The sequence below is a fragment of the Synchiropus splendidus genome, chromosome 3 (assembly GCF_027744825.2).
Source record: "Synchiropus splendidus isolate RoL2022-P1 chromosome 3, RoL_Sspl_1.0, whole genome shotgun sequence".
In the NCBI taxonomy this organism is placed as follows: Eukaryota; Metazoa; Chordata; class Actinopteri; order Syngnathiformes; family Callionymidae; genus Synchiropus; species Synchiropus splendidus.
The window spans coordinates 13273903-13290857 of record NC_071336.1 but is presented as its reverse complement, the minus strand read 5'-3'; the positions used below and the strand labels follow the sequence as shown (position 1 = coordinate 13290857).

The window sequence follows — 16955 nt, the reverse complement described above, 5'->3', positions numbered from 1 at the left end:
ATCGCTCCGAATCCTGTTTAACTCACATACGGTGACATTTGGAGCAGGAGGGGAATCAAAGATCAAAAAGCTTGGAGGCTGCCGTAAAAAAAAAAAGTCAAAGCAAGCGCACGTATACACACGTATATGCAAGCTTTAATGATCATGAGCCATCATATTACTGAGATCACATCACATAGTTTTACAGACATATTTACCCACATTCAAGTGCCGGTAGCATGTTCATTCACATCCTTCTGCTCTTGTTTTCAGCACCTATGCCAAGTGTTTTAACTGCATTTTCACAGAGCAGGTGGTCGGGGTCTCCGCCAAAAGTCACCTCTAAGCATGACATCACAATCTAGCTCCACTAACAGCGAGTGCATTACAGTCAGCTATTCTACTGTTGCTTCAGTCCAGCTGAGATCGGGTTTTTAAAATGCAGTGGGAGAGAAACTTACATATACGCTTCCTGGTTTATGTGGTAAGTGGCTTTAGCTTGACTAAGCTCAGACTGAATCTTAGCATGTGTAAACTTGTGCTGATGCCTGTGGCGAATACCCAATTGTCGCAGCAGTCATGCCGTTCCGCAGATGTGACCATATGGGTGTGAACCACCTTCCACAAATACAAAGAAACAAATACAAAGAAAAACAGACAGGAGAAGGTCATGGCCACATCACCTTGAAATATTGAATTTTATTCGGTTAACTGTATTTGTCAAATTAGCCAAAATTGTACTTGAGTAAAAGTACTCTTCTAAAACCTACTCAGAGTAATTACTTTCTGAATTGGAAGTTTTTACACGGATTCGATTCGACTCGCCTGCATGAAATAATCTCTGAAATAAAGATTCATTCATTCATTGATCAGCACTCATTCATGCATTCATTCATTCTCGGGTGAGCGAGGTGTAGAAAAAGTCACATTCAGTCAGTATGTTCTGTAAACAACAATAAATCAAGGATTTTGTTCATTAAAACAGCAACATCATTTTGGAACATCGCTACAACAGATGATTTATTTCACACCACATTGGGAACAACAGGCAAGTAACAACAGGCCCTTCACTTTCTGAACCTTTTGCACAGTTTCTGCATGACTTGCAGCGTTGACTTCTTTTAACCCCTATAATGTGATTATCTTCAGGCAAGAGTTTCAAACTGTCAAACTAGTTGAGTTGCCAAACTAACCTGGACACACTACAAGAAAGCAATTCTGGACCTCTGTAGTTTAACAAGTTGGTCATTTGTCACCATTGCCGTGTGCAGTTGAACATAGTTTCCTATCACATGTGTGTGTTCATCGATTGACAGTTGAACCGCAAGGACTCATCTCACAGCGCCACCACTCGTGATGGAGACAACATTACTTAATAAATGTATTCATTTTCTACTGTATGTAAATCAGGACAAGCCGCTCGGCGACTTCATGACTAAGTTGTTTTCCATTTGGCCCCATTGACTGACCACTGTCTCACCAAACACTCACTGTTGGTAACTACAGGTCTGATCTGAAATGAAGTGCTGTTAGCAAGAAGACAGAGCTATGGTTCATCTGAAAAGCAATTTGCTCCACCATACTGTTCAGATGGACGGTGAGTCAATTCAAGCATTTAATTCGTGGTACAAGTCTGAGCATTTGCTTTCTGTACAGTGGCGGTCAGAGAGGCTTGGATGGTAGATACCGGGGTCAAAGATCTTTGCCACATAATAAACTATCTAATTACTGTTAATAACTAGATGCAACAAACTACCACTTACATGCTTTGATTTTGGCTTCAATTATTCATGTATTTTTTCCAGTTTTTGTCATTTGTCTTTGCTTTCACAACCGCTTCACTGCTCCACCTGAAGACAGAGAGCGACATGAACTTAGGTCTCCTCCATGTGATGGAGATCATACAGAATATAGAAGTCATTTTCTGTTTAAGATGGTTTTATTGATTCAGGAGGCAAATGATTAAGAATCTCTCTACAATGACTGAAGAGCCATATGGAATCATCAGCATTTGGATGCGATCACACAGTGAAAGCCGTTCAAACACAGACAGAGAAATACTTGCCTTGCGCGTCGCAGACAGAAGACAAAACCAGCATTTTTGTAGTTACATGTTTGCTGTCGCCATTGAAAGGTTTGCTCTTTTACATCTGACCCACTTGCCATTTGTGATATTCACGTTTCATTTTTCTGTTCCTTGCCACCTTTATCAGAATTTTAGAGAGTATTTGAACCACATGCCTTTTTTAATTTTTAATTTTATTCTACTACTAAGTTGGTGTAGGAAATGTGTCCTTCTGGTGTGTTAGTAGGTGCAATGCTAATGTGTTATTACCTGCAATAAACAAACTGGCACTAATGAGAGAGCCTGGTGTGTAATTGTCTGATTTAGCTTGTTTTTGTTTATACATTTATTAGTCACTGAATGTGGGATGAAGACGACAACCAGAAGTGTGATGCGTGTTTGGCCGTATACGTCTAGAATGGCTGTTAATGACAGGTTATGGTGTTTCTGCTCTGCCATTATGAATGGATGCTTGTTATGATGGGGAACGCGTTGAGTTGGTCGATATATTTGAAGGAATGAAAGCAGAAGTGTCACGAACACACTTGTTGTGACAGTAAAACAAAAAAAGCTGGCTGCTGCTGTTAAATTATACGAGCTGCTAGCTCGCCTGTAAAGCGTCAGTTTTATGGACAGTTTGAAATTCTGTAATGAAGCCAAGTCTGTGTGTTAGTGTGAGACTGAAATGTGGATTAATTCCCTGCCACTGAATATTGATAGGCGATAAGACGTTTAAATAGGACCCACATTGACACAGACAACAGATAGCAACTTAATTCCAACAACATTGTCTGGTGTCGCATGAGAAATTAGACATTTACAAACAATAATTTCAAGTTAAAAGGAACTTTATTGAGTTCAACTTTATTGATACGATGGCAAAAGGAGTTTGAAGCCATAATGGCTGACATTTTCAGAGACAATGTTTACATCCAGTTTGCTTTTTACGTCTAGCATTTCTATACCAGAGCCAAGTTAGTATTCAGCATACAGCTTGCATCAAGGACGTTACAGCTCAATACACAAATGGAGGTGAGGACACCAAGTAAAGGTGACTGACTGAAGGTGTGTATTTGATCCAAAGAAAACTAAGAGACTGTTTGGAGTTTGTCACAATATAAGCATTTTCTGGATTTTCTGCGAATCGGGACAAAACAGTACCAATGACCGAACGCACACCCCTCTCCTTAAATGTCTTTAATTGATATCATTTTTATGTAGTTTTGTGTAAAGCATACTGTATATGCTTCCTGCAGTTATCGGTGGTTTGCAACCTGTGATGGGGTGAAAGCTTGCAGTGAACACATCGTCCTTTCTCGTGTATATGAGAAAAAAAAAGGAAAAACAAAACAAAAAAAAATAGTCTTTTAGAAAAATGGCTCGCTTTCATCGAGGCCCATTTATGCTCAGCATTCCATACGGATCCGTATACGGACGGAGTCGTCTGTCCGTGCTCGGCGTTCAAATCAAAACAGTCACAAAAAGTTGTAAATTCACAACAAATTGATACAACAGGTCTTGGGACAGCTGTTTTTTCAGGGGATTTCAATTATTATTTAGTTTGTTGACCGTCAATAGATCACTGTGTCCTTATCGGAGACAGTGTTTCCAGTTTTTCAGTGAAAGTAGGCAAAATCTCACATACTAATAACTTGAGTAACTTTACATCGTAATGGAATTTTTGCAATTTCAAGGCTAATGTTTGCAAAATGGCTGCCTTGTCATAATATTTACAGCAAATGACTGAGGACGACAAGGAAGAACTATTAACATGGGTTCATGCACCTTGCCCATGAGTCTCATTTGTTTTCAACTCGTCTCAAATGTCAGTCACTGAAGCATGCAGAGCAGCTTAAACAAGGCTTGTTTTTTAATTAAAAAAACCATGACAAGATGTTATCGCTGCATCACAAGTTAAGTGCACACTGCTGATCTGACAAACCTGACAAACCTGATGGTCCAACAATACTGTTAAGAGTACTCTGATGATACACGCTGGCGGTAAATGAACCTGGCTGCAAATAAAAATATAATCGCCTTGGCACAGGTTTACTGCTTCATCTCCACATGCAAGTCATGTGACGCTACTTAAACTCTTGGCTGAGACGGTTAAACCGCACTTCCTTATCTTTTAAGACAAATATTAGCCATGATAAAAGTCGCTCCGTGACGTCTGTTACCTCCATTCTTGCATCCTTAATCCCATAATGCTTCCTGGGTCACTTGAACAAGGCTTGTGATGTCAAGCTGCATGACGTCGCAGAGTGAACGGACCTGATGGTGGGTCTCATAGTTAGTAATGTATTATGTGGACTTATTTTTAAAACTACATTACTCTAATGTTCCATGGATGAACAGTTAAGATGTCTCTTAAAACATGAGATACAATATGTAGTCCTCTTTCACCGTGGGGGAATTTTGCCTCTAAAATGTGGAAGTGCTAATCCTTGTTGGGGAGAGTGAAAATGCATTCAGAATTATATATCTTAACTTCAATTTGGTGTAACTTGCTCTGGTAGTTTAACTACATCAAATAGCTAGATGGATTGTAATGAAATTAATATGGCCATCTAGGTCCTCTGAGAAACAGCAAACTTGGAGTGAACATTCCGTGCATGGGGAATGAGCTTTGCTGTTAGTGAAACACACCAATACTTTCCTGTCCAGTGGGAGTTGTCAACCTTTATACAAATTCTTTTCCAATGAATGAGGTGTATCTCTCCTCCTGGTACTTGTGTGTGAACTCATAACATGGTGGTGCAGGAGCACTTACACCCCAGTTGTCTTTTGGGAGTGTCACTGAAAAAGCATGGCCCTCAACAGCATTCAAATACAAGCATGTGTGGGGCTGAAGGAGTTAAGTCATATCAAGTGGTGCATGAGTGAGAGGGTGGTCTGAGATGAGCAGTGGGGAAGATTACGCCAGGCTTTGAATATTAAACTCTTTTTACAGATGTGTCACAGGGGCCGTTGCAGTCGGAGATGTGTGACACCTTCAGTGAAAGTGTAATGATCCGGTAACAGCTTGTTAATATCAGTTCAAGCAGTGCAAGCGGGAGATGTGTTAGAAGAGGAAGATGGAGAAAAGAGTTTCCATATTATTGAGGATTCACTCAGCGCTGCCACGGCTGTCGATAAATTATGAAATCTTCTGCCGGTCGGTTTGCATAATAATTCTGTTTTGATTGCAAAAATGGTGTCACAGGCAGGATCTTTGTCCTGCAAAAAATGAAAAATATCCCCCGTACTCAAGCGGGATTGAATTAAAATTGAGTGCTGCGTTACGGCAGGGAACATCGATATTGCCAAACATTTGCTCCTAGTACTGGTCAGAGATTACATTGAAGTCATTATTGAAGTGGATTAATTCCACTTGTTAATTAAAGAGGATGCTCTCCGAAGTTGTTGGGAGCCAAATGAACTCATATATTCCTCTTGTTTCTGCACTTCCTGCACTTTTAAATCTCGATCCAAGCTGTCAAATTTGGATTCAGACGCAGGGCTTTCCCTCTGCTGCTCCATGAATTCAGTACCTGACAGAGATGTCATCTCACTTTCCGCACTTACACTCAAAATTCTGCCCATACTGGCATTTTATTCCTGGCAGAAGTATTAGTTCCCGTTTTTTCTTAGTCAGGAAGATTGTTTTTAACTTGCAAAATGTTCACGGTGTCATTTAGAATACTGGGATATATACATTGAAAGTATTTTGGGGGTGAATTGCCAAATCCACTTGAAATGAATCGAATAAACGGCAGGGAGTTTCAATAAATATAAAAACTTGGGTGAGACTGCATAATTGCCACTTCTTCTAAGAATAGCTCTTGGCTCTTTCCACTCCTTGCATTAGAATCAGCTCTGCCGATCCGAACACACTTAATTCCAGCACACCTAACAGCCAGCTGTGTCTCCAGTGACTCTTGTCCTCGTTGTTGATTTAGGTGTCGTTGAAGGAAACATATCTCAACACTCTCCTATTTTGCTTTTTGTTAAGTTTGTTATTATAAGACCTTAAAGAGTTGGTGATGCAAAATGGCTGCTGCCATTGTTCTTCACACCAATTTGGTGGTTCCAAGGACGAACAGAAGTGACTCTAAGGGACACTGATGGTCAAACATGAGTGCTACGATTGGCATTGCTATTTTAAGAGGCATAAAGTACTGTTGGAATTAAATGTATATACAGGCTGCGCGTGTGTCTCTGCAGTCAATGCTGTACCTTTTCTTTCTGGTGATATGGTGCATTACCATTGGTGAACAGAAACTTCGCCAGTCATATTGTACATTTTTGAATATATATATATATATATATATATATATATATATATATATATATATATATATATATATATATATATATATATATATATTTTTTTTTTATGCCTGAATTTTATTTTCTACTTCCACTGAACTGAAATCCCTTTTACCTGAAATTCAGTGTACAACTGTTACCACGTATTACCCAATTAGATAAGTCATCGAGCTTGTTGTGTCTGCTGCAGCTGAGTGTTAGTGGTGGTAAAGACATCTGGGTTTTCCCTAGTGATTTTGCAGCACTGGGGCCACCTCCTGTAAGTAGGGATTTTGACCCCCTTTTCAGCTCTTTTTGTCAACATGAAGTGAAGTGTGACAGCAATGCCAGCGCTCCTTCATCGTCTGTCGAGCAGCACTCCATCTTTTAAGGTAGGCAGTTAAGGAGGACCAAGCAAAATGTGAAAGATTTGTCATCCATTCATCTGCTGCCCACAAACCTCCAGACACATTGAACCATAGGCTGGTAAAAAAAATCTTAGAGGAAAAACTTGTTGTCAAAGTTGAGAGGACATGTCCAGGATTCCATTTCCAAACTTCTTCTGAAAATATTTTCTTGTGTGGTGCACTGTCTAGCGGCACCTGGACCCTTCTTACATTCCCACCTCAAGAGCAGTTTTTTTCAGGAATCATGCCAAGATTTGTTCCAGAGGAGGGTGTGTCAGCTTCAAGCCTTGGTCAAGCCATGGAACATCGATGGATGGCACTGTGATTCTGATTGGAGTTTCACTAAGCGCCTTAAAACACACAAGCGTTGGAGAAAAAAGAAAAAAAAATGAAGGTAGCAGAGGCTAGAGGGATTTTAAAAAGTCTTCCTTATCCAGTACAGATGCCCTTCAGCTGCAAACAGACTGAATGTTACTGGAGAATGACAAAATGACAGGAAATACAGTAGGTGTTGAATGTGATTTGGTGTGTGTGTGAAAGCTGGAATGAATCAATAAGCTTAGTTTATATACAATATATAGTGTGACAACAGAGATGGAAGACAGCTCATGAAGGAAGTGAGTAATGTCATTGGGCTGAGAAATGACAGGAAGGGCGGGATGAGGCGCACGAAGGCTGCGTGGTGGGTGGGAATTACAATGAAGCAACAGCTATAGATAAATGAGCGAATGAACAGCTCAAGTGAAGAGGGGACGGACAGGTGGGGGGGATGAATGGAGGCCTGATGAGGTGGCGAGAAGGTGAAGGATTTGCTATTGGCAGAGAAGACGTGAGGCGAGGTCAGTCGCCTTCAGTGGGAAAATATTCAGAATGGTGTGCATTTTGGAATTCTGTACAACGGCAAAATTGACTTTGGAAGCGCGTCAGATGGAGTAGCAATGATGGAGGTATGTAGGAGGGAGGAAGAAATGTGCAAAATGTTGTTGTTGGATGATAAATGGCTTCATTCACTCTCAGTTCAGCGTCAGAGAATCTCGATTCAGCAAAGAGTGAAGCCTCTGGCAACCTCATTATCTGTCATTGTTTGGGAGTATGTTTTGAGGTCAAGTAACAAGGGTTTTTTGGCTAGTGATGGCTGCAGTGCAGCCAAAAGCAGAGATGAGCTCTGTCCTCTCTGTATGAGCGCACGAGTGGATGAACCCAGCTGTTGCAATGCTTGTTAAGGACTTTGTGCCATATGACTGGGCAGCGCTGTTCGGAAGGGACTATTCATATTCTGGCCATTTATCCACACAGATGCTACAAAAAAGACCTGACTTGTTGCAAAGCAATGGACCTCTGCGAGAACCTTGCCAGGCATGCACTGATGCGTTTCAAGTTCCCCGAATGCGGCTGGTCCGCAACTACTTCTGTCAATGATTTATTGCAAACATAATAGGAGGTGACTAATGCAGTGATCTGGTGAAAGCTGTCCTGCTGTGTAGTATTAAAAACAGGTTAGAAAACTTTGAGCAGATTGCTCGCAGATGCTATCAGTAGGAGAAGGTGCTTTTCTTATGGTCTTATGTCTATGGAAAAGTGGAATTGTTTGCTGAAATATTGAAATTATGGGTATGGTTCTCGCATGTGTTCTGTTTGGCTTGCATTATTGCGAGGCTGTCATAGATTTCAAGAAAAAAGGTTCCCACATCTGCAGATCAGCGTCATCGTGAGTGACACTGCTAATATCATGTTTGTTGTGTGTTCACCGCAGATGTCGACACATACCGAGCGCCACAGCTACATCACACTTACACCCTTCTCTATCGAATGTGCATATTTCCACGAGAGAAATCCCACGACTGCCAACATTGTTTCTCTCATTCATTCACATGCATGGCATCATGGACACTCTAGTCCTGAGTTATGCATGTGAAGTGACGATTTACAAGTCTTTTTAAATCGCAGTAATGATATATGTGTTACTGATTTTGACAAAGTAATTACTTACAGCACTTGTTACCACATGGTGATTATTTGCAATATTAAAGAAATTGAGAGTATGTACACATTTTATGTATAAAGATATTTTTATTTGGACTGATACCGAGGTTCTGGCCCAGGACATTCTAGTTTGGTACAGCACAACTCGGTATTCATTGTAGTTCCTTTTAAAAAGCACCACAAACTGTATTAAGATGTTTAGTCTCTCAATTGAATTTCCTTTTTAATTTTGCTGTAGGCATTATCACACTATTTTTCTCTAATAATCACAGGTTTTCAAACTGAAGAGAAAAGACAGTGAATAATGAGCTTTGCAGTGTGAGAATCAATGGACAGAAAACAGTTTGACCTCTCACCTTTCGGTGGTGAAGTAAAAATGAGTTGAGCCTCAGGGACCTGAAGGAAGGAAGATGTTGGTTCCTTGTTAGTCCCAGAGTTCTCCTCACTATTGAGTGTAAAGAGCAGAATGTTTCACCCCCGACACTACACTCCACTTTGATGCCCCAGTCTGAATCACCGTTCTCACTCTATTTGAAGTGCTGAAGTGGACAACGCTGGTGGCACACGATCAGAAGAAGGTGTGATGAACCAGTTATTTTCCCCCCTGCGGAGTCACACTATGTACAAGACCCCTGTTTCTCAGACTGGTCTTCATATGCGCATTCCACGAGTCAATAAGATCAAAGAAGCAGCTGTTGAATAATAGAGTTTTAGTACAATTTTCCTCAGTAGTGACTTATTTTCAGCAAGAGACTCAGAATTGATCAAAGACTGGGGATCTTGATGCTACTTATATCGTAGATTTTTAACCTGGAAATCCCAATTGAACTGATCTTATATATTTGAAGTCTGATGTTGAAGCTAGGAGGCGTCCCATTTCAATTATTCTATTTCTCTGTGCAAGTATCAGGCCCTTTGCTTTTTGCCGTAAAGCTGTCCACTTATCATATCTAAATCATATTTAGTATTTAAAGAATTCTTTAAAATAAGATCTTTTCAGGGTAGAGAATCAAAAGTTCAATAGTTTTCCATTATTGTAGTTGTGCATTGTAGCGACAGAATTAGGATCAGGATGTGATGCACTGGAAGGCATGAAAAAAGTCGGTGAAGATGGTGAAGATTTCAAGGCAAGACACCCTTCACTTCCTGCAGACTATAAAGGCTTAATAGGCTGGAATTTCACCATCAGCATAGGGGCCCTATTCTCGACCCGCAGGGAAACATTGCCTGGCAGACGTTTAAGGGGCTTTAAATAGCAATTGTCACGTTGTTAAATGTATAACGAAATGAGTGCCATCCCATTGCTTGCCTGACTTCAACCTCTGCCTTTTTTTACATGATCCACTATCCATGGCCTCAGGTGCTTCACTTGAAAGCTTAATGTGTCCACATGCAACACTGAAGGCTGCCTGTGTTGTCAGTATGGCAAGCCGAAGTCCATTTTCCCAACGTCAGTACATTACAGTGAGGCTGTTTATAAAGTATGGATGGCCCATTACATTGATGCATTACATAAACAGCTAGGTGGGCGTCCGCAAAACATGAGAAAATGGACACCCGATTCCCGACCGTAGCTTGGCCACCAGATTACGCTGGTATATGGCGTCCATTTCTTCATGTCGCCCTCCTAGCTAAAATCCTGCCGGACTGCAGTAGTTTCGGTCATTGACTACATCATACAAGTATGGCAGTGCCACAAACCTTCTCTGCCTGACTGCACATAGCGAACAAGACTGCTGATCCCAGTTCTCCAATCTTTCACCTCTCACCTTGTCTCTCACTCCCATGACACACCTCCCCACATACTTCTTTGCTTCTCATGACTTCCTCATAAAATACCACGTATCCTATTCAGGAACTCCGTATTGGGCTTTCCCCAGAAACACAAAGATACAGTGCAACTACTTGTGACCTTCTCTTTACTTCCCTGTCAACATCCTCAGCGCAAACAAAGGAGGAGCATCTGTGGTCCTTCTTCTTGGCAAGTTATTTCTCACTGACATCTTTGATTTGGCAACGATTCACCCTTTTCCATTATCCCGTACCGGTGTGCAGTGGAACGTCCCACCAGCAACGTACTGCACGTAGAATCATTGGCTTGGCTTTCTTCTCATTTAATAACCGCTATTATTAAAACAATAACATTAATTCAATCCCTCCCGCATTACTTAATCCATTCCCCAGAGCCAGAGAATAGCCACCTTCCTGACAGGAAGTGCTAACCCAACAGGTCTCCGCAGAACAATCAGCGACTAGAAACTATTGGTGGACCTTTGGGAGGAACGTTCCTGAAAACCAGTCTTCGGCCAGTCATTGTCCTGCATTCAAAAACAACAAGCAATGCTGTTGTTGTAGTTGACAGTGCCCTGGGAGAAGATGGAGAAGCCACATAGAGGTAGATAAAAATATGTGCAGGGGAATGGTGCAGATAGAGGTGGCGTGCACAGTACTGGTCGATCGCAGTGAAGGGGCAGTGCAGGGACATCACTGTACTGGGACTACTGCCGAGGGAGGCTGCTGAGAGAAGCTCTCAATGGCCGAAGTTGAAAGACTGCCAGGCCATGGTACTGGCAATGGGCTGATGAGGCTTCATGAAACACTGTGCTTATTTTCTGGGCGCTGTAGGTTTTGTTGTTCAGTGAAAAATGGTGCAAGGTTTCATTGAAGTGGTTGTTCAAATCCAGAGATTTTTAGAGCCGAGAGTGCCATCTGGTGGGCTTTGGAAATGAGGACACTGTTTCATGAAGCCTCATCAGCCCATTCATCCCTTTCTAGAGAATTTTTTTATGCTTTTGATGCTCTCGTTGACTACTTTCATGTTTCACATAAAATCTCTCTCAACTACACTCGCCCAAATAAGCATACAGTCTGAATTGGCCATATCAGCACAAACTTAGCTTTAATCTGTCCCAGATATATCACACACCCGGGGTTCCACCAGATGATGTCTACGGCCTTGTAATTCATTTTCAGAAAGAGTCGATTCAGTTAACTTTCCCTTTGTCCAAAACTTCTTAAAAACAAAGAAAAACAAAAAACACAGCCAGATAGAGCTCATCCGGGAAGATGAATTGACTGGTTAAGCATTTGCTTTCAACTGAAACAGATAACAGTGACTCATCTCACTGGCGCATTGTGGGGAGCAGAGTTAGACGGAGACATTTGGATGCACTTTTTAACAGAACCATTGACAGTTTTGCAGATAAACGGAAACACTCACTTAGTATAATGGTTGTTGACTGATTGGGGATCAATTGAAATTTGAATGCCTTAATTCCGCTAATGTACTTTCTTTTCCGGCAAATGGATGTTCCTGGAAGCCAAAAACGTCTTGGGCCATTATCTCTTCCGGCTGTAAGTTTTTTGAAGGGTGTCTTTTTTGTTTGTCTGTTTTACTGCCTCTGACGTACAGTCAGTTGTTGCAGTACAGCCTCTGTGTGACTTTGTGGGTTTATCGGCGTGGATGGTCGCAGTGGGGTTCAGGTTTTTCTGAAGGGGCTGACTGTAGCGTTGTAATGGATTCTGCAATGAACTGCTTGTATAGAAAATCACTTTTCTTCTGCCTCCTTTTTTTCACCCACGACCAGTTTATTGTTGAAAACCTTTCTCTTGGTTCAGTGTTCAGGGCCAACCTGAAGTTTGAGCAGGCAAAGCATCACCTTGAATTGAAAAGGAAAATTACATTGTGGTGGCATTTTTTTTTTTAAACTCAGCGGCATTCTTCTTTTCCTTTTGGCTTCTCTCTTCAGGGGTGGCCACAGTGACTTCCTCCATCTCACCCTGTCCTCTGCTTCCTCTTCTCTCAAACCTACGAACCTCATGCCCTCCTTCACCACCTCCATAAATCTCCTCTCCACCTTCTGTCTGGCAGTTCCAACCTCAACATCTTCCTACCAAAGTACTGGCTATCTCTCCTCTGTACATGTCCAAACCATCTCAATCTCTGACTTTGTCTCCTAAACACCTGACATGTGCTGTCCCTCTGATATACTGCTCCCTGATCCTATCCATCCTGGCATCAAAGACCATAGTTGACGCAAGTGATTGATGCTAAAAAGGCCCACAGTCGCATCATTTTGATATAAAATCTTTGAGTCAAACACATACGCTAGTGACTGGCACTGATCTTTGACACTTTAGATCAATTGGTTGTGGTGAGGCAGGTTTCAGACCATCTGATCCTGACTAACTCTGCCAGCCTTATCTGTCTTTTACCTTCTGGTACGTAGGCTAGACTTGAGACTCCCGAGGTCTTTCTCCTCGCCTACAAAATCGGAAGGCAGGCACAGACATACGGTACATTTACATGTTGGTATTAATGTTTTTGTTCCGTGTGCTGGCCCACACACACACACAGACTGCTATTTCACATTAAACAAAGACAGATCTTGCACGTATATACCTGCAAATAAGCTCGCACGGCTGTATATGTTGTGGCTGTGTAAATCGCGAGGTTCTGCTGTTTGGCAATTAGCCTTCTGACCCTTGCAGTCACATGGGAGTACTTGAACTTAAACACACACGCTCTTTCATTTTCTCAGACTTCGCATGGGGCTCGTGTTGCCTTTGCTTTTCATCTTCCTGCGCCTGCACGCAGGCAGTGTCACGGTGTCGTCATTCATGTTGAAAGGTTTGCTTTCATCCCATGCCATTGCCCTTGGACCTGGGAGAGTTGAGTTTTAAATGCTCTTCACACCAGCTGCAAGGTGCGCTGATGAATCTCTAATGTGATTAACATATGAAAACATTTCATCTATCTATCTATACATATACATATCTATACTGTAGATACGATAATATCGGTGACTGACAGGTCCATAGTGGGTGAGAAAGGTGAGTAATCGTTTTAGCTGCAAAGGAATTAAGAAATAAAATGATGGTTCCTCTAGAAAACCTCCTCTGTTTAATGGAATTTGTTTCTATTTACCATAATATAATGTATTCATTTTTGTACGATTATGGTAATTGAGATGTCCAAATTAATTACTCAGTCAGATGAATGTATTATTTAAAATATATTCTTTGTGAGCCAGTGAAAGACTCATTTTGCTCTCCAAGTTTGTCACTTTCTCTTTTTACTGTAGCTGAATTGGTTGTGGTCCTTTGTTCAACTTGGTTTACGGTAGCTCATGATGTATCACTGATAGAACAATTTAAAAGGCACACACACATAATGTAAAAATGTAAGCCGAGCAGATAAGTCACATGTTTTTTTATCCCTTTGTAGTCATCTCTTCTGCATAATTATAGTCTAGCAGTGACAGAAACACCTACAGTTTTGCTCCCTCAGCGTTGCCGGATACATCATCCACCTCCACGAAAGGTTAGTGCAATGGTACCAAATATGTGTTCAAGGTCTGGCTGATTAAAGTGCGTGTACGGAACGGTCCAGACGCTGTTGGCTGCAGGAAACAGACAGGCATCTTTCTATCCTTTCCAGAGGCCATTACATCTGAGAGCATTGCTTCACAGCGTGAATCTCCAGTACATTGATCCCCGTTCCTTCTGGCCCCAAGTATTAATGCCCTCAGTCCTGCAGTGTAGTTCATTGCATGGATTCACATGGATATCTACTGCTTCATCCGCTTATTCAATAGATTTTTCCTGACAACACAAAGACTGGGCTGGTTTTAGTGCTAAACCGTGAGGCGGTGCTCCTTTCACTCTCAACGTTTCACATAACTCAGTTTCACTGCTATTATGTAGTAACAACAATAGGATGCCCTCTGTTCTTTTGGAAATTGTTACAGTGCAGTACAGCAAATGTGCGAGATGACCTGTACATTCAAGTTGATTTTCTCTTTAGAATGTTTCATTGACTTCTTTTTTATGAGGTGAAACAGGGTACAGACAGAATTTTCCAAGGGACGGTTCCATTTTTGTAGTTCTTGTCACTCTTCCCATTTGTAGCCACAGGCCTGAACTCCATCTATTTTTGGCCATCGAATGTCTCTAGTTTTCCAAACAGAGTTCACTGAACTGGCTAGGTGTCTGTACTTTATACAAATGATATTTCAGGCTATTACTTAAAATTTACCAAACTAGCTTATTTCCACCGAACGTGGAGCTGAAGCAGAATTTTTTAATGTAAACTCATTGGCTGTCCATCAGTCAATTTCCACTCGCACTGTGCTGCTCTGATTCAAATACACAGGTGATTGCTTTTTCACACTCTCGGCAGCAGTAGCACTTTAATTTGGAGTAGAGAAGATCCCTCAGACGGGAAATCAGCCTGTGAAGAGTCTGGTGGATCCGAAAGGTTTTCGTTATAATATGCAATGTATTGACTTAGTAGAGTTAGTGGAGGATAAATATTATTTCATAAATTAGAAAAAGCGACCATGCAATTTCCCATTTATTGGCAAGGCCATAGCAGGCCGCTACAGTCTAATCTGTCCCATCATGGTCGCCACTTCTACTATCTTCTGAAGGCCAAGACCAAGACAAAGCACTGGAGAGTACGGTGGACTTGACTTCATGATCATTCGTTGATGTTCGAAATTTTAATGTCTCTGTCCAGATACAGCAGTAGTAGATGTTCATTTCAATTCCACATCAAACGTACCATAACACTCTTTCATCCCAACTTGATCTGAGGGATTGAAATGCAGCAGAGAGAAGAACAGTTCTTATAATTTCTGCCCCCTTTTTAAAGCATTTTATTTTCCCTGACCGACCGTCAGCTTCAGTTGTTTCTTAAAGATGTCAATGATGATTGTAGAGTGCTGTTAGTAAACCTAAGTGAAGGTTGTTAGATGCGGTAATAGCACAAATGCTTTTCACTTTAAGAATGTGACTGAATCATTTACAATTGTGTGCCATGTTGTTACACTTCTTTATCTGTTATTTGATTGATCTTCAGAAGGTGACTCTTGCTCTTGCTCATCTTGCTTTAGCCTGATTTGTCTCCTCAGGGATTCGGTCGATTTCCTCTGCACCATCTTGAACTCTCAGCTGAAAGAGAATGTCTGGCTGTGCCTTGCTTTCCAGTATTTTTTTTTTTTCTAATTTCCACTCACTTTCACTTGAGGTTTTTGGGGGTAATAGTGGTCGAAAGTAATCCTGATCTGATCACTGACGGTGACGTTTCCAGCCTGAGATGCCTCTGAGAACCTTGAATTTCACCACAATGGGTCGTGGACTTTCAACCATGGCCTGTGGCCAATCCACTGGGCCGAGTAGATAACAAAATTCCCCTTTGTATCCCACTGGTTTTCTGTGAAGGGCCTGAGATGACAGGCTTCCATGTCTCCTGGCACTGTGTATACCGTCATGTTCTTGGCTCTGGCTTTGGCTGCCAGGTGGGAGATTCTTTCCTCATACGTGGCTGCTGAGATTTTTGGTGGTCATATTGTTATGAACAACAGCATTCAGTGCTGTGACTCCCATTCTTTTGTCTTGTCTTGTCTGTGACGAGAGACCTTTTACAGATTCTGCCTTTCAAGTTCCTCCCTTGTTTACTGAATCTTGAAAGTGTGGTTATTTCCTGTTGTTGGCTCTGAAATTGATTGGAAAGTGCAGTCATCTTTGTCGCCATATTCTTTGTTTTTATATTTCTTCTTCCATTTCTGATGTACTCAGATAAACTTTGTTTGAAACAGGATTAATTAGTTTGCTCTCGCCTCCTGCATGGTTGTGTCAGACCTTCGTAGTTCTCAGTAATCTGCGCTGGAACGGATCAGCGATCAACACTCCCTCACCAAATAATCCTATCATGAGTTGTTGGTCTCTTGAAATGCAACAATAAGAACACAAGGGAAGAATCGCCGCGTGATTGAGTGTATGGGAAAACAACTATGTGCAGATCGAAGCCCCCAGTTCCATTCCACTCTGCAAACAGTCTTCAGGCTTCAGGGTACAGTTTCCTGTTCAGGAGCTGAACAGAACCCAAATGCTTTGGTGAATGATGGTGAAAAATGTTAAACAATGTTAAACTGACAATCCAATAAAAACAAAACAATCGAGGAGGAGGCCAAGCGGACAGCATCACCGAACTGGGAGATCAACAAAGGGAAAATCTGAAATCTGAAAATCTGAAAACAGAAACAAATACAGGATGATCAGAAACAACAAAGTTTGTTGCGAGGGCAAAAACAGAGTGAAGAAAGAGAAGACGATCGAAAAAGAAATGATCAGAAACACACACATACTCAAAAATAACCAGAGATAACCAACTGATTAGAAACACGGAAGTGAATGAATGAGCGAACGAGGAAAGCCAATTTACCAGT

The 16955-nt window shown here is 41.5% G+C and overlaps 1 protein-coding gene across 4 annotated transcripts in view; it reads left to right on the top strand.

Moving 5' to 3' along the window:
• htr2cl1 (5-hydroxytryptamine (serotonin) receptor 2C, G protein-coupled-like 1) overlaps positions 1 to 16955 on the top strand; it is a 114864-nt gene that overhangs the window by 14758 nt on the left and 83151 nt on the right. The window lies entirely within an intron of this gene.